Raw genomic sequence first — 22112 nt, forward strand, 5'->3', positions numbered from 1 at the left:
ACTTTTACCATAATCTTTTATTGGAGCTAACCCAGCTTTAAGAGAAGAGAACAGCTACAGGAGTGTAACAGAACAGAGGACCACACTGGTCAAAGTGCTTGGTCTGGTTTTGATTTGCCAAGGTTACATTAAAGGAAAACTTTTTTTTTTTTCTTCTTTTCATAGTTTCTGTTACTCTTCCTATTGGTGACAGCATATTACTTAGCACTGTCATAGCTGGTTTTTGAAGGTATGATGACAGCAGGTTGCCTTCTTTGTTGTGTCTTTTAACATGTAAACAGATTAGCCAAAATAAGCATTCTTGGATAACTCTGATAACTTTTATTTTTTCTTCTGTTGATCAATAAGCATTGTCCCTGTTAAATAATCTAAAGAAAAGTAGAGTCCAGTAGGGCATGAAACAAGTATCGATACCCACATTTCCCAAATCCCTAATTTAGCCAAATGATCTATGTCATACAATATGGAATTGAAAGAGTACGTTGAAGGTGAACCAATCTGCCACCCCTGAGTTGAAGGTAACTACAACTATTTAGTTAGTCTCATTTATGGTTAACCAAGACAGAGGATGTAAAGTCTCCAGTGTTGAAGTCACTCCCTTTCTTCATCCCCCAATGGTATTACTGCAGAATTATGCCACAATACTCCCACCGTAGCTCCTGAGAGAGGAAAGTGATAAACATAAGGCCTTATTAGCTGTTTGAACACATGACCCATGGGGTTGTTGTCAGGTGAGTACAGTCATGTGTGATCACTCAGTGCACTGTTAAAAAAGAAAGCTGTGTGTAGCTCATCAATGAAGCATTAACCAACAGGAAAAGTGTCCATAAGTATGAAATATTAACATAAAATCCATGATATAATAAAGCAGAATATTTGTTACTGACACACACACACACACACACACACACACACACACACACACACACACACACACACACACACACACATGTTCCTTTGCATTGAACGATAGTTTGATGGACTCGGCCACACTTGCATTGAGTTGCTTTAACAGTCTGCTTGCATTATATAGCTGCATTTACTTGTGAATCAACATTATTAATACATTTTCTTCTGTTTTCACTTACACCAATACTATCTTATCCCAGTTTCAGTCATAATAAAAGTTGTTATCATCCAGACAAAGAACAACTACATGTAAAGTGTTTACTACTTGGCTCATCCTTTACTTGGGACTTGGGTTTTATGGAGAATGCTTAATAACAGTTGTAGTGAATATTTATTGCTTAGCATGTGTAGGACACCTACCACTAAGAGGAAAGAAATGACTACTATCCAGTATCTCTTACCCACAGAAAGCATCTTACATTAACTCCCCACAAACTGCATATTTATTGACAGTAAAAACATTTTTTTTTCTCTTTAGTAACTTTGTCAGTCAGCATAGACTGTTGTTTCCTGATAAACGTTGAATTTATGTGTTGTTATGGTCTCATTTTGTGGTTTTATTTGTCTTTTTTGGGGTGTTTGTGAGAGTGGCTGATTGTTCCGGCTGCTGTGACACAACAAACTCTGATCTGTTTTTATGTGGCTTCCATTAAGAAAGGCTTTATTACTGTGTTATCTTTTTTCATCTTTTGTGGGCTGTAAAGAAAGACAGTAGAATGATTATCTGTGTTTTACATATTTGAGTGAATGACATATTCTTTTCCGTTCTGTAGGTATTGTTTTGTTTTTCAGACTCAATGTAACCGTTGCTGCTTGAGAAATTGATATTTAGTACAGTAAATTCAGCTCACTGTGTCACAGTAAAAATGGGAGTTTTTTTTAGAAGACTGCTTATAGATCTGGACTACTATTTAGTCAGTTATATTAAAATGTATGCCAATGTAGCTACACAACTACCAAACACTAGGATCAATCTCAATTTGGACTTCTTTTTTTTTTTGCCCTTTTTTCTGTCATTTGTGCATAATTTTGTCTGTACTTACATGTGTCATGGATCTTTCAGCTACAATGGCATTTGCACTGAGATCTTGGTGATAGAGATGTAATATGATGCTTACAGTTAGTGGTAAGAGTTTTCTGATCATGTTACTAATTTATTTTATAACACAGAAATCACTACAGTACATAATACCAGACATCTGACCACTGGTGTCATTGGCTGGTTCTGTGAGAGATGTCTTCCAGTGACAGAACAGAAGCAATAGTTATTTGTTGCCATAATTCAGACAATGCTAATCTATGGGGATCCACTGTTGTATAGTGTAGGTGCATGATAGCAAAACAAAAACTCATTAATTGTATCTGTGAAAAGCTATTTTAACCAATAAATATGTTTTCTGTCCTAATCACTGATTGATTGGTTTCATTGCAGGCCTCACCTGGACGAAACTGGTTTTAACAACAGAACTAATCTGTTTGTCATATTTAAACACACTGTCAAAAATCACACCCAGATTCTTAGTAAAAGGACGAATGTGGGAACCTAAAGTACCAGAGCATCTACACTGGCACTAAAATGTTCAACACGACCAAACACAATAATTTCAGTCTTATGGTAATTAAGATAATATCCAACCATATTTTGAGCTCTCTCAGGCAGTTAAGCAAAGCCTGGATATTATCGTTGTTTTTTACAGGCAAATAGATTTGTACATCGTCTGCAAAACAATGGAACGAAATGTTATGTTTTTTTTTTTTTTTTTAAATTGACCCTAAGGGCAGCATGTACAGAGAAAATAGCATGGGTCCCAAAATGGAAGAAGAGGGGGCAGCAGATGAAGAGCAATTACCAAGGTGGACAGCAAAACTCCTATCTGTCAAGTAAGATTCAAACCATTTGGGGGCTATGCCCGTAATGCCAACACTTTGTTTGAGTCGGGATAAAAGGACAGAGTGGGTGACATTGTCAAAGGCAGCAGTCAAATCTAAAAGCACTAAAACAGCAGATTTTCCTGAGTCAACCTCTAAGAGAAGGTCGGTATAGACTCTTAGTAGGGCAGTTTCAGTACTGTGGCTTAAAGAGGCTTAAAACTAGACTGGAACTTTTCATAAATACTAAAATCATCTAAAAATGATTGAAGTTGATTAAAAACAACCCTCTCCAAGACTTTTGAAAGAAAGGGAAGCTTAGAAATAGGTCTAAAATTAGAAAAAACTGAAGGATCCAGATTCTTTTTTTTAAAAAGGGATTGCACAACTGCATGTTTAAAAGCAGCTGGAGCACACTCTGAGCAGCAGTAGAAACGTCGGTGCAGGGGACATTCACAGTAAATAAGACAGGCAGGTGATCAGAAATACATGTGGCGCATATTTCACTAATGGCCACACCTAATCCATATGCCAGCACGAGGTCCAAGGTATGTCCTTGGGCCAGTGACAAACTGCGTGAGATTTTGAGAGCCAATAAGATTAAGAAAATCCTTAGACATAGGTCTGGATTTGCAGCACACATGTTTATTAAAATCACCAACGATTAAAAAGCGATCATGTTTTAACGCAAACCCAGCCACAAAGTCTGCAAACTCCTGGATAAAATCATTATTAAACTTTGGAGGTCGATACATCACAGCACATAACACAGTCATTGGAGAATTTGTCTCAAACAGCTGCAGCTCAAAGCTGGAGCAGCTGTCAAATGTTATCTCCTGACACTGAAAGGCACACTTAAACACAGCAGCTAGCCCTCCACCTCTACCGGTGGTCCGATGAGAGCTGAGGAAGCCACATCGGGGAGGAAGAAGTTTGGAGAAAGGCGTGAGCTCGTCATTATGAAGCCAGGTTTCTGTCAAGAACATAAAATCCAATCAATCCAATCCAACTCACGTGAAGTGAAGAAGTCATTTAGGAGAAAATTCTTGTTGGCTAGTGATCTAGCATTAATTAGAGCCAAGTGAAAAGTGTGATCCTCACTGGCCGAAGGCGCCGCATGATCCAGCGGGCACCGGTTCGAAAAATCCACACCACCTCGGTGGATCCGAGCCCGCAAGGGAGAAGAAGGTACCATCAGCAGGTGGGCCTCGGGTCCCGGGACGGAGCCAGCGGTCTCTCATCCACAGCGATCGCCCAGCAGCAGGAAAGTAGCGTTCATCAGGACATGTCACACAGGTGGACGCAAGGCAAGCCTTGAATCCACTGCATGAAAAGTGGGATTTGCGTCAGTAAGCAGCACTGTAGATGGTCGTGGAAGTTCAGGTTTACGACTGCACACGGCAATTTACAGGCAACACGTTAAACTGCCGTGAATTGTCGGAAATTGACGTGTGGCTGGCTTGGCAGTTGTCCCCCCATGACCCCCCTCCCCCTAATTCTAGGGGAGGCTTTAACATGTAAATGAAAATGCTGTGAGCTATACAAATGCAAATCAGGGTAGCAGCAGGGGGAGTTTTACCCCAGGTGACATTTTTCTAAAAGGTATTAACTTCATTTTAAGAAAGTCTCTGGTATAAATAGATCAGGCTCAGTATAGCCTAATTATAGACTCTTACATTTTAGCTTGAATTGATTTATTTAAATAAAGTATGCTAGATTAATTACTGTGTATGTCATTAGCAATGACCAATGTTATGTAAAAAAGATACACAAAACAATTTATTTTAACAATTAGTTTTAATCAGGCTTTGCCGTAAAGGTAAAATGTGCATTCCATGCAAACAACATCCCAGTCTCCTAGAGCTCATCCACTGTCCATAGTGGCATGACTACAGTGACCTTTCTTTGGTCTTGCTCATCCAACATTGTCTGGTGGAATGGAGACAGAGGCACCACTGTACAGTCTTCTAAGAGAAGTCTTTCTGCTGACACCACAACACTGGGCTTCACATAAAGCATATCAGCTGTGTCATTGCATGACAAAGTCCCAACCATTTCTCTTCTTAAAATACTGGCAAATTCACCATATTCACATGTCCATGGCATATGAAGATGTTGGCGCCGCTGAAATGGCCTCATAATCTGGACTTCAATTGTCCTGTTGTTATTAAACTTTCCCAGTATTCCATTAAAACACTCAAATGAAAAACACCAAAAAGAATAAACTGGTCCGTATTATTGACCCCCTATTTATTTTTGGTCTCCCGTCTCAAACGGCTCACTGTAATTCACCTCCACACCAGTCTGTGTGCTGTGTGCATCCTGCTGATTAATCTGCTATCCCTAACCCCTCACCCCGCCTTCACTTGCTTATCTCGGGAGCACAACAAACCACGCACCTAAACAGGAAACACACAGGAGAGATGCGCCCGCAGAAAAGGAAAAGACAACGTAAGTATATGATTATTAATGAAACGGCGAGCTAGTCTGTACTGTTTATTAACTCTTTAGAAGTACAATGACTGTCTTTGGATGTTAAACAGGCTACTTAGACTTTGGCAGTAATGTTTTAAACCTCACCATGCACGCAAGTTTAAACGCTAGCAGCACAGCTGTGTGCCCGGCTGCTTTCAGCGCGATTTATTATTAGGCAGAGCTAAGCGGGGCTGCAGAAACTGCAGAAAATTAGGGCGTTTACGAGGACGAAAATCCCACTTTTCATGAAGTAGAAACTGCAGCTGCATGAAGATAAGGACAAGTTGGTCTCTCTCACTCCCTCTGTTTCTCTCTCTCTCTGTGTGTATGTTCAGAGAAAAATGTTCAGAGCTGTTTCCATCTCACATTTTACACATTAACTCTTTTTCGAAAAAGGAAAAACCACCTCAAGCGAAATTTTTTTTTGAGAATTTGAGGAGGGGTTTTTTTTCTCGCATTTTGTCATTTCCATCAACATTTTCTAATTGGTACAGGTCTACCTGTTGCTTACCAATGACCAATAGGGGTTTCTTTTAACCAACTTTACCAAAAATAAAATGGATGGGTCCATGCGATAACTGATGATCACTACTTAATATACCTTATATCTTCACCCCTATACCCAGGTGAAGATCTCTGATAATCCATAAACATATGTTCCTCTGATCTTAACTATTAGATACGATAATTCATAATTTCTGCGTATTTAAAAAGAGGCATCATTTCAAGTAAATGAGGTTTATTGATCATCAATTCCAAGAAAAAGTAAAACTAGTGGTAATAAGTTATGACGATGCTCTGCATATATCAACTCGTTCAAAATCATGAACCCATTCACTTTGTATTAAAGCACCAAATTTGTAATGTATCAATATGTTGTTCCATTATTAATTAAATAATTAATCTTCAGCCATTTAAGAGTCATGCCACAATTTAACTCTACCTAATCCAATATTATTCTGTACAAAATATTACAGCATTGTGGGTCGGCCAAATATGTATTCTTCCAACTTTATTTTGACGAGCCCTGAAAACAACGCCTCTGATTGGTCAAAAACTCTCACAAAGCATCATGGGAAAGCTAAAACTGCTTTAGCATCACAACTAACGAGAAAAAATGCTTTTCTTTGCTAGCCAATAACTAATCGAGAAAGGGGTGGTGGTTCCCCTTTTCAAAAAGGGGGACCAGAGGGTGTGTGCCAATTACAGGGGTATCACACTTCTCAGCCTCCCCGGTAAAGTCTACTCCAAGGTGCTGGAAAGGAGGGTTCGGCCGATAGTCGAACCTCGGGCTGAAGAGGAACAATGCGGATTCCATCCTGGTCGTGGAAGAACGGACCAGATCTTCACTCTCGCAAGGATCCTGGAGGGAGCCTCGGAGTATGCCCAACCGGTCTACATGTGCTTTGTGGATCTGAAGGCATATGACCGGGTCCCCCGGGAGATACTGTGGGAGGTGCTGCGGGAGTATGGGGTGAGGGGGTCCCTTCTCAGGGCCATCCAATCTCTGTACGACCAAAGCGAGAGCTGTGTCCGGGTTCTCGGCAGTAAATCTGACTCATTTCAGGTGAGGGTTGGCCTCCGCCAGGGCTGCGCTTTGTCACCAATCCTGTTTGTAATATTTATGGACAGGATATAGAGGCGTAGTCAGGGTGGGGAGGGGTTGCAGTTCGGTGGGCTGGGGATCTCATCGCTGCTTTTTGCAGATGATGTGGTCCTGATGGCATCATCGGCCTGTGACCTTCAGCACTCACTGAATCGGTTCGCAGCCGAGTGTGAAGCGGCTGGGTGAGAATCGGCACCTCTAAATCTGAGGCCATGGTTCTCAGCAGGAAACCGATGGCGTGCCTTCTCCAGGTAGGGAATGAGTCCTTACCCCAAGTGAAGGAGTTTAAATACCTTGGGGTCTTGTTCGCAAGTGAAGGGACAATGGAGCGGGAGATTGGTCGGAGAATCTGCGCAGTGGGTGCGGCATTACATTCAATTTATCGCACCGTTGTGACGAAAAGAGAGCTGAGCCTGAAGGCAAAGCTGGGGTACAAGCGGCCGAAATGGGTTTCCTCAGGAAGGTGGCTGGCGTCTCCCTTAGAGATAGGGTGAGAAGCTCAGTCATCCATGATGAGCTCGGAGTAGAGCCGCTGCTCCTTCATGTTGAAAAGAGCCAGTTGAGGTGGTTGGGGCATCTGGTAAGGATGCCCCCTGGGCGCCTCCCTAGGGAGGTGTTCCAGGCACGTCCAGCTGGAAGGAGGCCTCGGGGAAGACCCAGGACTAGGTGGAGGGATTATATCTCCAACCTGGCCTGGCAACGCCTCGGGATCCCCCAGTCGGAATTGGTTAATGTGGCTCGGGAAAGGGAAGTTTGGGGTCCCCTGCTGGAGCTGCTCCCCCCGCGACCCGATACCGGGTAAGCGGACGAAGATGGATGGAGAAAACAAAAGTAACTAGAACTGCAAGCAGTTATGACGGGGCCCAAGCCACCCACGCCAGTCGCCCCCGACGCCCCGGGGGAGCGCGCGAAAGCGGAACCCGAAGCCGGGCGGCGGGGAGGCAAACGTCGCGAAACATCAAGAGGCGCGAGCCGCGACGCCTGCGGTACGTCGCCGTTGCAAACGTAGCGGTCGACGGTTCACCTCCAAGCGTATACGGACCACCTTTAAGAATGCTCTACAACAAACAAACTTCTTAACCCCCCTGACCGCGGGAGACAGCGGAGAGAAATGAGAGAGTGACCGAGAGGGTGGAGGGGGGAGGCAGGTGTGGTGGTTGAAGGAGCAGGGGAGGCGGTCAAGTTGTTGCAAACGGCGTCATAGGCGCCGATTTATGTTTTCCTCCGTGGGTGCTTCGTGGGAAATTAAGCATCAATGCCACTGACATAACCAATCACGCTATGACAGACGCTCCACTTAGCACCAACTGCAATGTTTAATTGCACGGTATCGCCGCCTACGAATGGTGTTGATTTTGGATTGAAAACGTGAGAGAAAAGAGTTGAATTTGTCCGCTGTGAAGGTTGTAGAAACTTTGTCAGGTGGGTTAAGAAGTTTGTTTTATTGTAAAAAACCAAAGGAGCAAGCAAAAGTGAAGACCAAAACCTAACGGTAAGAGGCAAACGTCAGTAAATATTGAGAAGTGTGAGCTGCAAGGTCTGTGGTACATTTCCATTGCAAATATCCCATTAAAATTGAGTAAAGGGCCAAAACACATCTACGTTGATTATAGCGCCCCCTAATGGCCGATCTTCGCCAAATTTGGTACTGAAAAGAAGCTTATTGATGCAGGGTGTGTCCAAAGTCTCAGTCAAGAGGATTGTCAAGCCGACAGATTGTACAAAGTCCAGGACTACTTGCAGGTGCTCCAAGTTCTCCTCTTAAGTGGCACTGTAGACGACAATATAATCAAGGTATGCACAAGAAAACTCAGACAATCCATTGAGTACTTGGTCCATTAGTCTTTGAAAAGTTCCCGAGAAGTTCCCTGTCAGCTCCCAAGACTCCTGGGTTGGATGTCCTGGAGGAGCGCACAATCCGTGTGAACAACCTGGTCTCACAGAATTCCGTGAAATGAACATGGAACCTTAACTCAAAATCTGTGACAGTTTCACAGAATCGCCGAAAATTCCGTGACAGGCCCATGTACATTACATGCCTATGTAAGTCAATGACAGGCATCATCCGTGGTCTACACACAGATTCCCGGATCACAGCATGTTTCTTTCTGCCAGTCGGGCTGCAGCAGAGAAGCTGTATAGCTTTGCTATTATTGGTATTTTTAGCAGCTGGTCCTATGTTTGTAGCTCCTTCTGTTGCTAAATGACAAGCCTTCAAAGATGGACTGGGTTCAAGATTCAGAGGTCAATATTTCAGAGCAGGAGTAATGTATCCTCTTCAGACTGATATATGTTACTGTCCAGATTGAGAAGTTTCCAACGATGTCTTTGCTATAGTCCTACGACAACGTTTTAATTTTTACACATCATGGAGACCACTTTGCAGGCGATACTTCATTGTCTCCAGAGGAATATCTGCCTTGAGTTCAAATGCTTCACACATTACACTTGACATATTGTTTTATCATACAGCTGACATATACTTACAATAAAAAACAACATAAAGTGATATGTAATCAGACTGAAGCACATCACACAGCCACAATCTATTGCTCATCTTTCACAAACAGTGACAAGACCTACACACAACCCTATATGCATCATATCATGAAACTATTCCACAACCAGCCTTAAGCAACATTGTTTAAAGTTTGAATTGAGGTAGGTCCAAATTAGGCCTTAAGTTTAGAAATATTTAGTTTACATTGGGGTGCCAGCAGAGGATAAGAGCTACTTGGCATGGAGAATAAAGATCAGACCATATTAGGTGCTTGCCTGGAGAGACTGGTTTCTATTCCTCTCCACAACCTTCAGTCACCTGACAACCAAACTTTAAATGAGATGTTTTTAGATATTGTCATGCTTTCTGACATATGAATATGCTCTGTAATGCAGCCTTGTATAACATAAACCCTCTGATTCACCGTGTCTGCTCTAAATGATAACACACACTTTGAACACGGGCCTTCCAGCCAGGTGTTGTCTACATGAACACCAAGGAGCCTATAGGAGCAGAGATGATTGATTGGTTCATCATTTATGACCTCTGATACCCTCTGACCCATGTCACAACGTCACAACCAACTCCTCAGTTTGTGAAAAAAAATGCCAAAACACATGTTGTATATGTACACAAACAAAGCTACATGCTTCCTAAAACTAGTCCCTTCTTAATTTTGAAGGCTATATGGCTACAAGCTGTAACCACGGTGATTGATATGAGGATCATCTTCTGAATATAATAATTAATATGTTAGGCCTACCATAAATTGAATATTTCAAAAAGTCAGTTATTTGCTCATTTTGTGTTTCTCTGTTCTGTGCACCATCCAATATTACCAGGTTCATATTGTGGAATCTGTATATCTGAATGATAAATGGTGCTAATAAAAAATTGAACTAAAAAAAAGTAATTTATTTAAAACAACTAATAATGCAGTGAGATGTTAAATCAAAGTAAGTCCCACACATACATATGCTCATGTTTTTTTCCCTTTAGTCTTTGTTATTAACATTCATCAACCACAAAATTAGAAAATTGATATGAATGAAATGAAAAAATGATACATGGAAAATAAGATCAAAAAATGCTTCTCTTTGTAAGTAGTTTATTTTTAAAATGACAAATGCTAATAAGTCAAACATAAGCATAAAACACTATTTTTTTATTATTGGTATATTTATTGTACAAATTCTCACGTAGGCTACAACGTGCAGCAAGCTTTCACAGACGCCATGCGGTAATTACTACGTCACTTCAGGACTCTTCAGCTGATTTGATTTGTTGTCCCAAACTCTTTATATTCTAACATTCACTGGGAATCAACATGGCTTCTACCATACTAATTTGTTATCCCCAATAAACTTTTTAAAATACTGCACAATATTTACCCTACTAAAAAAATTGTCACAGATTTTGAGTTAAGGGGCCGTGTTCATTTCACAGAATTCTGTGAGACCAGGTTGGTGTGAAGGATGGTGACGCCACATCACCTGGTTGAGCACAATGGAAAACACAGGCTAGTGTTTAATGCTCCTCCTCTTATCAGGGACTCTCCCTCAATGACCACCTCACTCCAGGTCCAGCTCTTGGTCCATCACTGCTTTGGGTGCTCTTGAGGTTCAGAAACCATTGTGTGGCAGTGAGCGGCGACACTTAGGCAATGTTTCACCAGGTGTACCTGTTACCTGAGGACCAACCCCTGCTGCGTTTCGCCTGGAGGAACCTAAGATGGAATGAGCCCCCAGACATCCAATCAGTGGAAAGTCCTGCCGTTCAGCAAAACCAGCAGCCCCTGTTGTGCTACCTTTGCACTTCAAAAGCATGTGAATTATCATACAGCAGGGAATGAGGACATTGTGCAGGCTCTAGAAGAGTCGTTTAGGTCGACAACTGTCTCCGGAGCCTTCCCACTACTGCAGCTGCTACACGCCTGGTGCACAACCTGCTGTAAACTGGTGTGTTTGAGATGCGTCAATGGGCAAGTAATGACTTCAGTTGTCTCTCATCTCCCAGCTGAAGCTAAATCCCAAACCACAAACTCTGGCTTCACAAGAACCGGCGCTGGGACTGCATTAGCACTGCCTTTCTGATAGGCTTGGCTACAAGATCAGAGTCCTAGAGACATTAATGCCTACCATGCGCACTATGTACCGCATGTTGGCCACCCAGTATGATCAGTTAAGGTCCCATGGCATGACAGGTGAACTTGAACTTGATGTGTTCTTCATATCCATCATAACCAGACTATGAAATATTGACTGTATCTTTCAGACCATTCTACCTCCCGCGAGAGTTCGGTCAAATTACTGTTATTTTTGTTTATGTGCCCGGACCGAATGACGAAACAGCAGGGGAAAAAATAACAGAGAGCTATAATGATGCACTCGCCCGTTCTGCAGACCAGCCCGTCTTCGTCCTTGGGGACTTTAACTCATGTAACTGGTCTGCACACCTGCCCACTGTTCATCAATATGTTGACTGTCCTACACGGTTAAATCGGACCCTTGACCGCTGCTACGGAAATATCCCTGAGGCATATAAAGCGGTCTGCAGACCACCCCTCGGAAAATCCGACCATAATGTAATTCACCTCCTGCCTAAATATAAAGCTATGCTCAAAAGGACGAAACCAGCCGTCAAGCAGATACAGGTGTGGTCTGAAATAAACAAAGATCAACTCAGGGACTGCTTTGACAACACAAATTGGGACACCTTCTTTGAATCCTGTCAGGATGGGAATGAACTCACGGACACAATAACATCATACATTAAATTCTGTGAGGACTGTGTGTCTGAAACAAAGACTATTAAAATATTCCCAAATAATAAACCCAGGTTTCCAAACAATTGAAAACCTGTCTTAATGAAAGAAAAATTGCCTTTTGCTCAGGCAATATGGAATTGGTGCAGGAAAAACGGAAACAATTAAGGGGGGGTAACCTCAAGGCAAAAATGGAATATAAAAACAAGATAGAGAGTACATTTTTCAGCGGTAACATAAAACAGGCCTGGGAGGGTTTAAACACTTTAATGGGAAAATGTTGTAAAAAAGGTCTTGTAGCTTGCAGTCAAAGTCTTGTAGATGAAATGAATACGTTCTTCTGCAGGTTGATGCTGTTGATGATAAGAATGAGTGTTTTGACATCTGTAAAAATCTCCCTATAGGTTCACCTATATTTATTACAGAAGATGCTGTTGCCAAAAGCCTCACCAAACTAACGCCGAATAAGGCCACTGGCCCAGATGGCCTGAAAGCCTGCTTACTTAAAGATTGTGCCCCACAATTAAAAGGTGTTTTTCAAGGCTTTTTAACTCCTTCCTAGTTGCTGGTGTACCCACATCCTGGACATTTTCTTTAATGAGGTCCATACCTAAGAAGCCTGGTGCTAGTAAGCCTGAAGATTTCCGACCCATAGTCATCACCTCCATATTGTGTAAACCAATGGAGAGAATTCTGGTAGATCTCCTGACCTCTCAAGTGACCAGCATATTAGATCTGCTGCAGTTCGCTTATAGAAGTGACAAAGGGACTGATGACGCTGTGCTGGTCCTTCTAGACTATTTCACAACAGCTTGTACTCTCTAAAGGGTATGCTAGAGTCCTATTCGTAGACTTTAGTGCAGCTTTTTATTCTATGAAGCTACACATTCTCCTGCAAAGACTAGCCAATATTAACATAGATAAGGGTCTGATTCTCTGGATCAGAGACTTTCTCTCATGTCGCCCTCAGAGGGTATGTGTAAATGGCATTTTGTCAGGAGTGCATAGCATCAGTACAGGCTGCCCACAAGGCAGCGTTCTTTCCCCTTTGCTTTTCTCTCTATTCACAAATGAGTTTTATATAAACAATAGCACCTTTAAATTGCTAAAATATGCTGATGACATGGCCTTAGTTGGCCTCTTACAAAAAACGGATCCCCTTGGTGAGGCCTCCTATCTAGCACACATAAAGGCCCCTGAAGCATGGTGCAATGATAGCGAGCTAGAGATCAATGTGGCAAAGACAAACCAGTTACTCTTTTGCAAAAAACAAGACGCAACACCAGAGCCAGTTTTATTAAATGGCCTTGCAGTTGAAACTGTGGGAACTTTTAAGTACCTAGGTACAGTTCTTGACAACCATCTGAGTTTTTCAGATAACACAGACTATATTTTTAAGAAATGCTCACAACGACTCAGTCTCCTTAGAAGACTGAGCTGTCTGGGCGTCAGTGCTCAGATTACTGAGCTAGTATACACCACACACATTGAAAGTGTTTTAACCTTTCACCTCTCTGCTTGGTTTGGCCATTTAAGCTGCAAACTCAAGAACAAGCTTAACAGGATAGTGTCAATGGCCAGCAAAATAGTGGGAAAACCCCCAAAACACCTGACCCAAATATACACTGACAGAATGAGGAAGAAAGCTAGGAAAATCACTGCAGACAGTACACACCCTCTTTCCAGCCAGTTTGAGCTGCTGAAGTCTGGGAGGCGTTCAGAGTGCCTCTGGCAAAAAGTGTTTTTAAAAAATCCTTTATTCCAAATGCCATCAGTATCCTCAACCAAACCAAGTGACAACATCAAATTGAGCTGCTATTTTAATGAATTTAAGCATATTTATTCTGTTTTATCCTGATATTTTTTTCTTTTCATATTATTTTTTATACTCAACTGTCATGTCTGAGATTTTTTGTGATGTTGTCTGTATGTTTATGTCTTGTATGTCTGGTGAGACAAAGAAAAATGTCCACCCTGGTGGACAATAAAGATGTATTCTATTCTATTCTATTCTAGGTGACTTTTCTAAGCATTTGATCTCGGTCCAATGGGGGCGAGAGACGCTGTAAAGTCACATTCTGTTCTCCACCTGCTTGATTGTTTCACATTCATCCATTGATGGGTCTGAAATTCTGTTTCCTTATACTTCTTGCTCTGTGCCAGCTTCCTCTTACAGACACTTAATCAAGTGGTGTTTTGGGGAATGAGGAAACATTCTCAACACACAGTTGACTTAAAAAAACAATCAATGGGCAAGTATTGACTCTTCAGTTGTCTCTCATCTCCCAGCTGAAGCTAAATCCCAAACCACAAACTCTGGCTTCACAAGAACCGGCGCTGGGACTGCATTAGCACTGCCTTTCTGATAGGCTTGGCTACAAGATCAGAGTCCTAGAGACATTAATGCCTACCATGCACACTATGTACCGCATGTTGGCCAACCAGTACGATCGGTTAAGGTCCCATGGCATGGAAATTTCACTTTATGAGGTTTTTTGACATTAATATGTCTTACCCCAGCCTGCCTATGGTCCCCCAGTGGCTAGAAATGGTGATAGGTGTAAACCGAGCCCTGGGTATCCTGCTCTGCCTTTGAGAAAATGAAAGCTCAGATGGGCCGATCTGGAATCTTCCCTTTATGATGTCATAAGGAGCAATGTTAACTCCCCTTTCTCTGCTTTGCCCGCCCAGAGAATTTGGCCCACCCAAGAGAGAGAGACATCATGGCTTTCAAACGAGCAAAGTGGCAGTTGGTCAATGATGATCCCAATCTCCCACCTGATCTCTTGGCAGCATGTGGCAACTGGGAGAAAGAACTAGCAGACTTGGCGAACATTATATTACCTCGGAGGTATGTACCACGGGAGTACGACCCAGCGGATACAGAATACAATTTACATGTGTTCTGTGATGCATCAGAGCATGCTTATGGATCTGTGGCCTACTTGGTGATGGTGAGTGCAGGCAAGGTTCATGTCACTTTCATGATGGCCTGCTCACGTGCCAAAGCGGTGAATATCAATGCCACAACATGAACTCTGTGCAGCAGTAACCAGGGCCCAACTGTCTTCTCTCCTGCCATCAGAGCCAATTCACACATTCTCACACAATATTAATACTTTCACATATGGTCAAAATAGTGTGGTCATATCTGTTGTGGCTTTCAACAAAACATATCCATTAAAATAAGAGACTCTTCTTAGACTCCGGCTGCTGCCACTAAGCAGTTACGTGACTTTTCTAATCATTTGATCTCGGTCCAATGGGGGCGAGAGACGCTGTAAAGTCACATTCTGTTCTCCACCTGCTTGACTGTTTCACATTCATCCGCTGATGGGTCTGAAATTCTGTTTCCTTATACTTCTGGCTCTGTGCCAGCTTCCTCTTACAGACACTTAATCAAGTGGTGTTTTGTGTTTTCTGAACTCACACACACAAACACACACACACACACACACACACACACACACACACACACACACACACAGAGACACACCCGTTTGACCCGTTTGTATTTTTTTATGTTTTTGCTTAATTTAGTTTCACGTGAAGTTCACATTTCTTTAAGTCGGTATCAGTGCGCTGTGCTGTGCTTTAGCAGTGCTTTAACCTCACGTAGGATGACATCAGGAAAAACTTCTAAAAGTGTCAATATCTTTAAAAATCTGCGCGGCGTGGTGAATGTGATGTTAGCTGAATGAAAGAGTGGAAACTTTAAATTACTGACTTTGTAAAATATAAATTATCAGTAATTCTTACTGGTGCTCCTAAAAACACTAAAATAACAGATTTGTAGATAGAGTCTGGCATTGCGTTGCAAACTCAACACTGTAGGAATAGTTGACTTATATTTCTGTATTGTAGTGTCTAAAGGTTTAGTTAATAAAGACTATGGCTTCTTACAGTGCAGACGCTTTGCCTCTGCTTGCATATTTCTGCTGATAATCTTGCTTTTCCTCTGAGAGAAACTATGAGCAGCGGCTCTTGGATACTTATAAATCACTGGACTATACATTTTTTGTAGACATAGTAGGCTATTGCCATATTTCAAAAATGTTCTGCATGAGTGTGGCCTACCAATAGCTCAAGCCTGTCCTACAGTGACTGTAGCTAAAGCTAATTAGCAGCAAGATGCCTCCCTTCTCCGTGGTTGACTACAACAAACTCCTTCAGAAGATTGCAGTTCTGGAAACCAAAATTCACCGGTTAGAAGTAAACCTGGAAGTGAACGGGTCATGTGGAAATGACACCACTTTACCATGGCCCCAAAACAATGGACAAAAGTATGCTAACATACTGCTAATTAGCACCAGCAAGACTACAAAGAAACAGGAGGGCTGTGGAACGGGTAATAAATCATCAAGTGGTAGTCCTCCCTGGAACTCTTTTGGTGCAAAGCCTAAGAGTAAATCTTCCTGGGAAATGGGAGGACGACTAACGGGCAGGGCACAGCGCCCTGATATTTGTGATATGAATGGCTGGGCTGCATTATCATCCAGGCAGAGCGCCTCTTCAACCCCTCTACTTAGTAGGACACAGCCGTGGACAGCTGCAAAAGGGAAAATTAGCAACAAAATGCCTCCCCAACAGTGTTGTAATGTAACAAAGTACAAATACTTCACTACTGTACTTCAGTAGAATTTCCACGTATCTGTACTTTACTTCGTTATTTATATTTCCGGAAACTTTTACTTTTACTCCACTATATTCCCCCTGAGCATCTTAGTTACTCGTTACTACAAAATAAAATCAGAAGAAATTTGTTGCACTAGAAAAAAAGCAGGTTTGGTGAATCATTGCTCCTAAATTGCCAAGATAATGCACGCTCCATTCCAGTTGGTGACCCTAATGCCTGTTTGTTGCCAAGCGGTAATAAACAAACAAAACCATAGGCCAAAACTAAAGAAGAAGAGGAGGAAGCATAATGACTGATAGTGTCATGGAAGCACCTGGTGCAGGCTCTGCCGCCATGGTAACAGATGATGACCACCCCGACGACGGTCTGCTGATGAAGATAACGTTACACACCTTTGGCCATAAAGTTCATAATCAAAGTTTTTTTTTACTTTTACTTTTACGTCTAATACTTAAGTATATTTATTATCAAAAAAATTACTTTTGATACTTAAGTACCGTAAATATCAGATACTTTAAGACTTTTACTCATGTAATATTCTAAAAGGAGACTTTAACTTCTACCAAAGTCATTTTCTGGTAAGATAATTGTACTTTTATTCAAGTATTGCTTTCAAGTACTTTATACAAGACTGTTTATACAAAACTCTGATTGTGGGTGACTCTGCTGTAAAAGATATAAAAAGCAGTAAAACCACCAAAATACTCTGTTTTCCCAAAGACGCACGCCTAGTAGCAGTCATGACTCTTTCCAAGACAAGCCCGGGCCCTGTGTATTAAATTCTTCCTCAATTTATGTTGTGATAGGTAATAGAAAAAGAATGGTGAATAAGCACTTAACTGCAAACTTAGCAAATTTAGCATCCATTCCTCGAGCCACAGCCTGTCCCAAAAAATGAAAACACACTAACACTAGCCCTACTAAACGTCACGTATTTGGCTGGAAAATTATTTTTAATCAATGATTTTATTATTAATCACAATCTGGATTTTATGTTTTTTAACTGAAACCTGGTTGGACCATAATAACAGTGCTGCTGTTCTCATTGAGTCAGCTCCCCCTAACTTCAGTTTTATTAGTGAGTGATGTTGCTCTCTCTGATCATTCCTGTGTTTTCTTTAACAGCACTATCTATATATATACTATATACTGCACTATCTCGGTGCACAAAAGTGCCCAAACAAAGGTAATCAGAAAAGGGTATATCACTGAAAACACCAGTGAAACATTCATTCAGCCTTTCTCCTCCACACCCGCCCTCTCTGGGGTCTCAGTCACTGAGCTTGTGGATAATTTCAATTTTAAAATTACAAATATTATTGATGCCATTGCTCCCATTAAGGTCAAAGCTGTCTCTGGTAAGAAAAGATCTCCATGGAGAAATGTTATAGTGGTGAGAAAAGAAAAAAGACAACGCAGAAAAGCTGAACGCAGGTGGCGAAAAACTAATCTCCAGGTCCATTATAACATCTATGAAGAGAGACTTCACATTTAAAATTTGGAACTAAGGAATGCAAGGCGGTCCGTCTTCTCAGACATTATCGCCAGAAACAATAATAATTCACGTGCTTCGTTTGCTACTGTCGATAAGTTAACAAACCCTCAGTACCAGGAGCATCTCAACTTTTGTCTAACAAGGCTTGCAATGACTTTGCCTCCTTCTTCAAAGACAAAATTCAGAAAATTAGACAAACAGTCAGTGCCTTCATATCAAGTACAGCATATGTGTTGTCACAGTGTCCAGCCAAAACTAATTCCAATATGACACAATTTCATATGATTAACCATAAAAACCTGGAGGACATTATACAAAATCTGAAAAGGTCCTTATATTGCCTTGATATTCTACCAACGGGCGCTCCAGATCTTCTACAGATTGTAAACACGTCTCTTCTCTCAGGTATCTTCCCACAGGCCCTGAAAACTGCAGTCATTAAGCCACTCTTAAAAAAGAACAATCTAGACACGTCACTAATGAGCAACTATAGGCTAATATCAAACCTTCCATTTTTAATTAAAATCATTAAAAAAGTGGTTTTCCAACAACTCACCCTTTTCTTGTCACTAAACAACAGTTTTGATGCCTTCCAGTCAGGTTTTCGACCAGACCACAGCACTGAGATGGCTCTTGTTAAAATCTTTAATGACAATGATAGTAGCAAAACTACAGTCTTAGTATTACTCAATCTCAGTGCTGCATTTGAGACGGTGGACCACGATATATTACTAGACCGATTGGAAAACTGGGTTGGCCTCACTGGCTCAGTACTAACTGGTTTGAATCGACGACACACAAATTTACATAACCTCATCGCCAGGGGACTATAGTCCAATACAACAACTGCATTCAACAAATTAACGACTGCATGTGCCAGAACTTTCTTAAATTAAATGAAGAAAAAACTGAGGTGGTTGTTTTTGGAGCAAAAGAGGAATAATTAGCAGTCAGCGCTCAGCTCCAAACGGCATTGTTAAAAACAACAGACAAAGCCAGAAATCTTGATGTAATTATTGACTCAGACCTGAATTTCAAAAGCCACATTAAGACAATTACAAAGTCAGCCTATTACCACCTTAAATATATATCAAGGGTTAAAAAGTTTTATAAATCACTTAACGGTTTAGGTCCAAAATACATTTCTGATCTGCTACTACACTATGAACCACCCAGACCTCTCAGGTCTTCTCGGACAGGTCTGCTTGTTGTCCCCGGAGTCAGAACTAAACAGTGGGATGCAGCGTTCAGTTTTTATGCTCCACATATCTGGATCAAACTTCCAGAAAACTGCAGGTCTGCCACAACTCTCAGTTCTTTTAAATCAAAGCTGAAGACTTTTCTTTTTGATGTTGTCTTTCTTTAAATAATTGTTCATTTCTTTATTTCTTATACTGCAGTGTAACTTTTATTTTTGTATTTTATCTGTTTTTCATTTTTTTTTTATATAATCGTTAATCTACAAAATCCTCTGGGAGGCCAGAGTTGGACTCGGTTAACTTGTTAAGTCCTTTGGAAGGCCCAGTTTGGAACTGGTTAAATCCTCTGGGAGGCCAGGTTTGGAACCTGAGTTGCAACAGAAAATGCGTTAAAGTACAAGTCCTCTGGGAGGCCCGAGTTGTACTCGGTTAACTTGTTAAGTCCTCTGGGAGGCCAGGTTTGGAACCTGAGTTGCAACTTTGAGAGAATTAGTTGGGTGTCATCTGCGTAGCTGTGATAAGAAAAGCCGTGCGACTGGCTGAGAGAGTTGGTGTACAGACAGAAGAGGAGGGGACCCAGGACTGATCCCTGAGGAACCCCAGTTTTGAGTGGGCAAGGTTCTGAGGTAGATCCTCTCCAAGTTCCCCGGTAGGTTTGGTCTACCAGGTAAGATTTGAGCAAAGAGAGCGCAGAGCTTGAGACGCCCAGATCCTGGAGTGTCAAAGGTAGTTCACTGTGTCAAATGCAGCAGAAAGTTCTAGAAGGATGACGACAGAAGAGAGAGGTTGTTCTAGCGATGTGAAGCTGCTCAGTGACAGCAAGGAGGGCAGTTTCTGTTGAGTGGCCAGCCTTGAAGCCAGACTGGTGAGGATCAAGAAGGTTGTTCTGGTGGAGATAGGTAGAGAGTTGATTATAAATGGCATGCTCTAGAGTTTTGGAAAGAAATGGAAGAAGGGAGACAGGTCTGTAGTTATTTACTTCAGACGAGTCAAGTGTTGGTTTTTTGAGTAGTGGGGTCACTCTTGCCTCTTTGAGGGTGTCAGGGAAACAGCCAGTTGACAAGGAGATGTTGATGAGATGGGTGAGGAAAGGAAGAAGGTCAGGAGTAATAGACTGGAGAAGGGGAGAAGGGATAGGATCAAGGGGGCAGGTGGGTGGGCAGGCAAAGGTAATCAAAGTAAGAATTTGATTTGGAAATAGAGGGGTGAAAGAGGAAAGAGTAATTGATGTTGATGATATGAGTTGACTCATATTTCTGTATTGTAAATAGTGTCTAATGGTTTAGTTTATAATGACTATTAATAATATTGTTCTGTAGCACCAGTTACACCCTTAAATACTTATTTTTTCAGTTTCAAAGTTAAACTTTAAAATTGTAAATAAATACATTAATGAATTACTAAATAAAAAAGAGCATTTCAAAACAAACTGAATTAATTAAAAATCAATTCACTAATTAAATTAAGAATACAGCTTTTCAAAAGGTATTTTAAAGGGCAATTCTTTCCCCATTTTCAAATCCATTGCATTGCTGATTTTCCTTATCCAATTCTGAATCTGATTTTGAAGTAATTTCCCCTTTCATTAAGGCTTTGTGCTGGTTGGTGAAACAAAGAAAAATAGCATGGGAACAAGCTCTAATTTATCTGCCATCCCAAAATGTTAACTAGCCAGACCTTTCTCCAAAGAGCGCTGCACAGACTTCCAAAACAGTTGTGCAAGAGAAAACTCAGATTGGACAGACAGTCTAGCTAGCTGTCTGGATTTACCCTGCAGAGATCTGAGGAGCACTTAACCATAGTCCTCACAAATCAGCCGGAGGTTAGAAACCCAACACAAAGAAAGAGGAAGGGGTCGGAAAATACATGCATCCGGTGGAATTTAGGAATAGGACATGCTAGACTGGCCTAGGATATAGGACTAGGACACGCTAGACTAGCCTAGGATATAGGACTAGGACATGCAAGACTGGTCTAGAATATAGGACTAGGGTTAGATTGACTATCCATCCATCTATCCATCCATCCACCCACTCATGAATATGAATGCCCATGGAGGCGGAGGAAAAGGCAGAGGAGGAGGCGGAAGAGGAGGAGGAGGTAAAGATGACATTAATGTACATAATGTACAGAGAGTTTGGCTAAAACTGACATTTGGATATCGGACTTGGTAACAAAATTCTTGATGCACAAGTAATGTCTCTCTCGCTCTCTCTCTCTCTCTCTCTCTCTCTCAGTCTCTATCTCTCTCTCTCTTCCTCTCTCTCTCCCTCTCTGTCTCCCCCTCTCTCCCTCTCTCTCTCTCCCCCCCTCTTTCTCTCCTCCTCCATCTATCTAACTATTTCTGCTTTGCTCTCTCAGATCCATCCATGTGTCCAGTCATCCACCCATCCACATGATATTGAACTTCGTAACAAAATTCTTGCTGCACACATTTGTGTGTGTGTGTGTGTGTGTGTGTGTGTGTGTGTGTGTGTGTGTGTGTGTGTGTGTGTGTGTGTGTATATTAGGCAGGGGGGTGTTAGCCTTAGTACCAGCTGACATAGGGGACTATTTTCTGGGCTCATCTCTTGAGTCCAGAGGGCTTTGGAGTGGAGGGTGTCTTGGGGGCTGAGAATGTTAATTATCAGTGGGTTCTGCTCTGTATGCTTGTGTTGTT

At 41.7% G+C, this 22112-nt stretch overlaps 1 protein-coding gene and 1 long non-coding RNA gene across 2 annotated transcripts in view; one reads left to right on the top strand and one right to left on the bottom strand.

Annotated features, from left to right (window-relative positions):
* LOC116036424 (bromodomain-containing protein DDB_G0280777-like) overlaps positions 1–22112 on the bottom strand; it is a 1700590-nt gene that overhangs the window by 1171386 nt on the left and 507092 nt on the right. The gene's annotated exons all lie outside the window — the stretch shown is intronic.
* Positions 2–20423, top strand: LOC116065102. The gene is made up of 3 exons (XR_004108663.2): positions 2–570; positions 16488–16492; positions 20409–20423. It is a non-coding gene; the product is annotated as an uncharacterized LOC116065102 (long non-coding RNA).

Source organism: Sander lucioperca, chromosome 13 (genome assembly GCF_008315115.2).
Source record: "Sander lucioperca isolate FBNREF2018 chromosome 13, SLUC_FBN_1.2, whole genome shotgun sequence".
Classification (NCBI taxonomy): Eukaryota; Metazoa; Chordata; class Actinopteri; order Perciformes; family Percidae; genus Sander; species Sander lucioperca.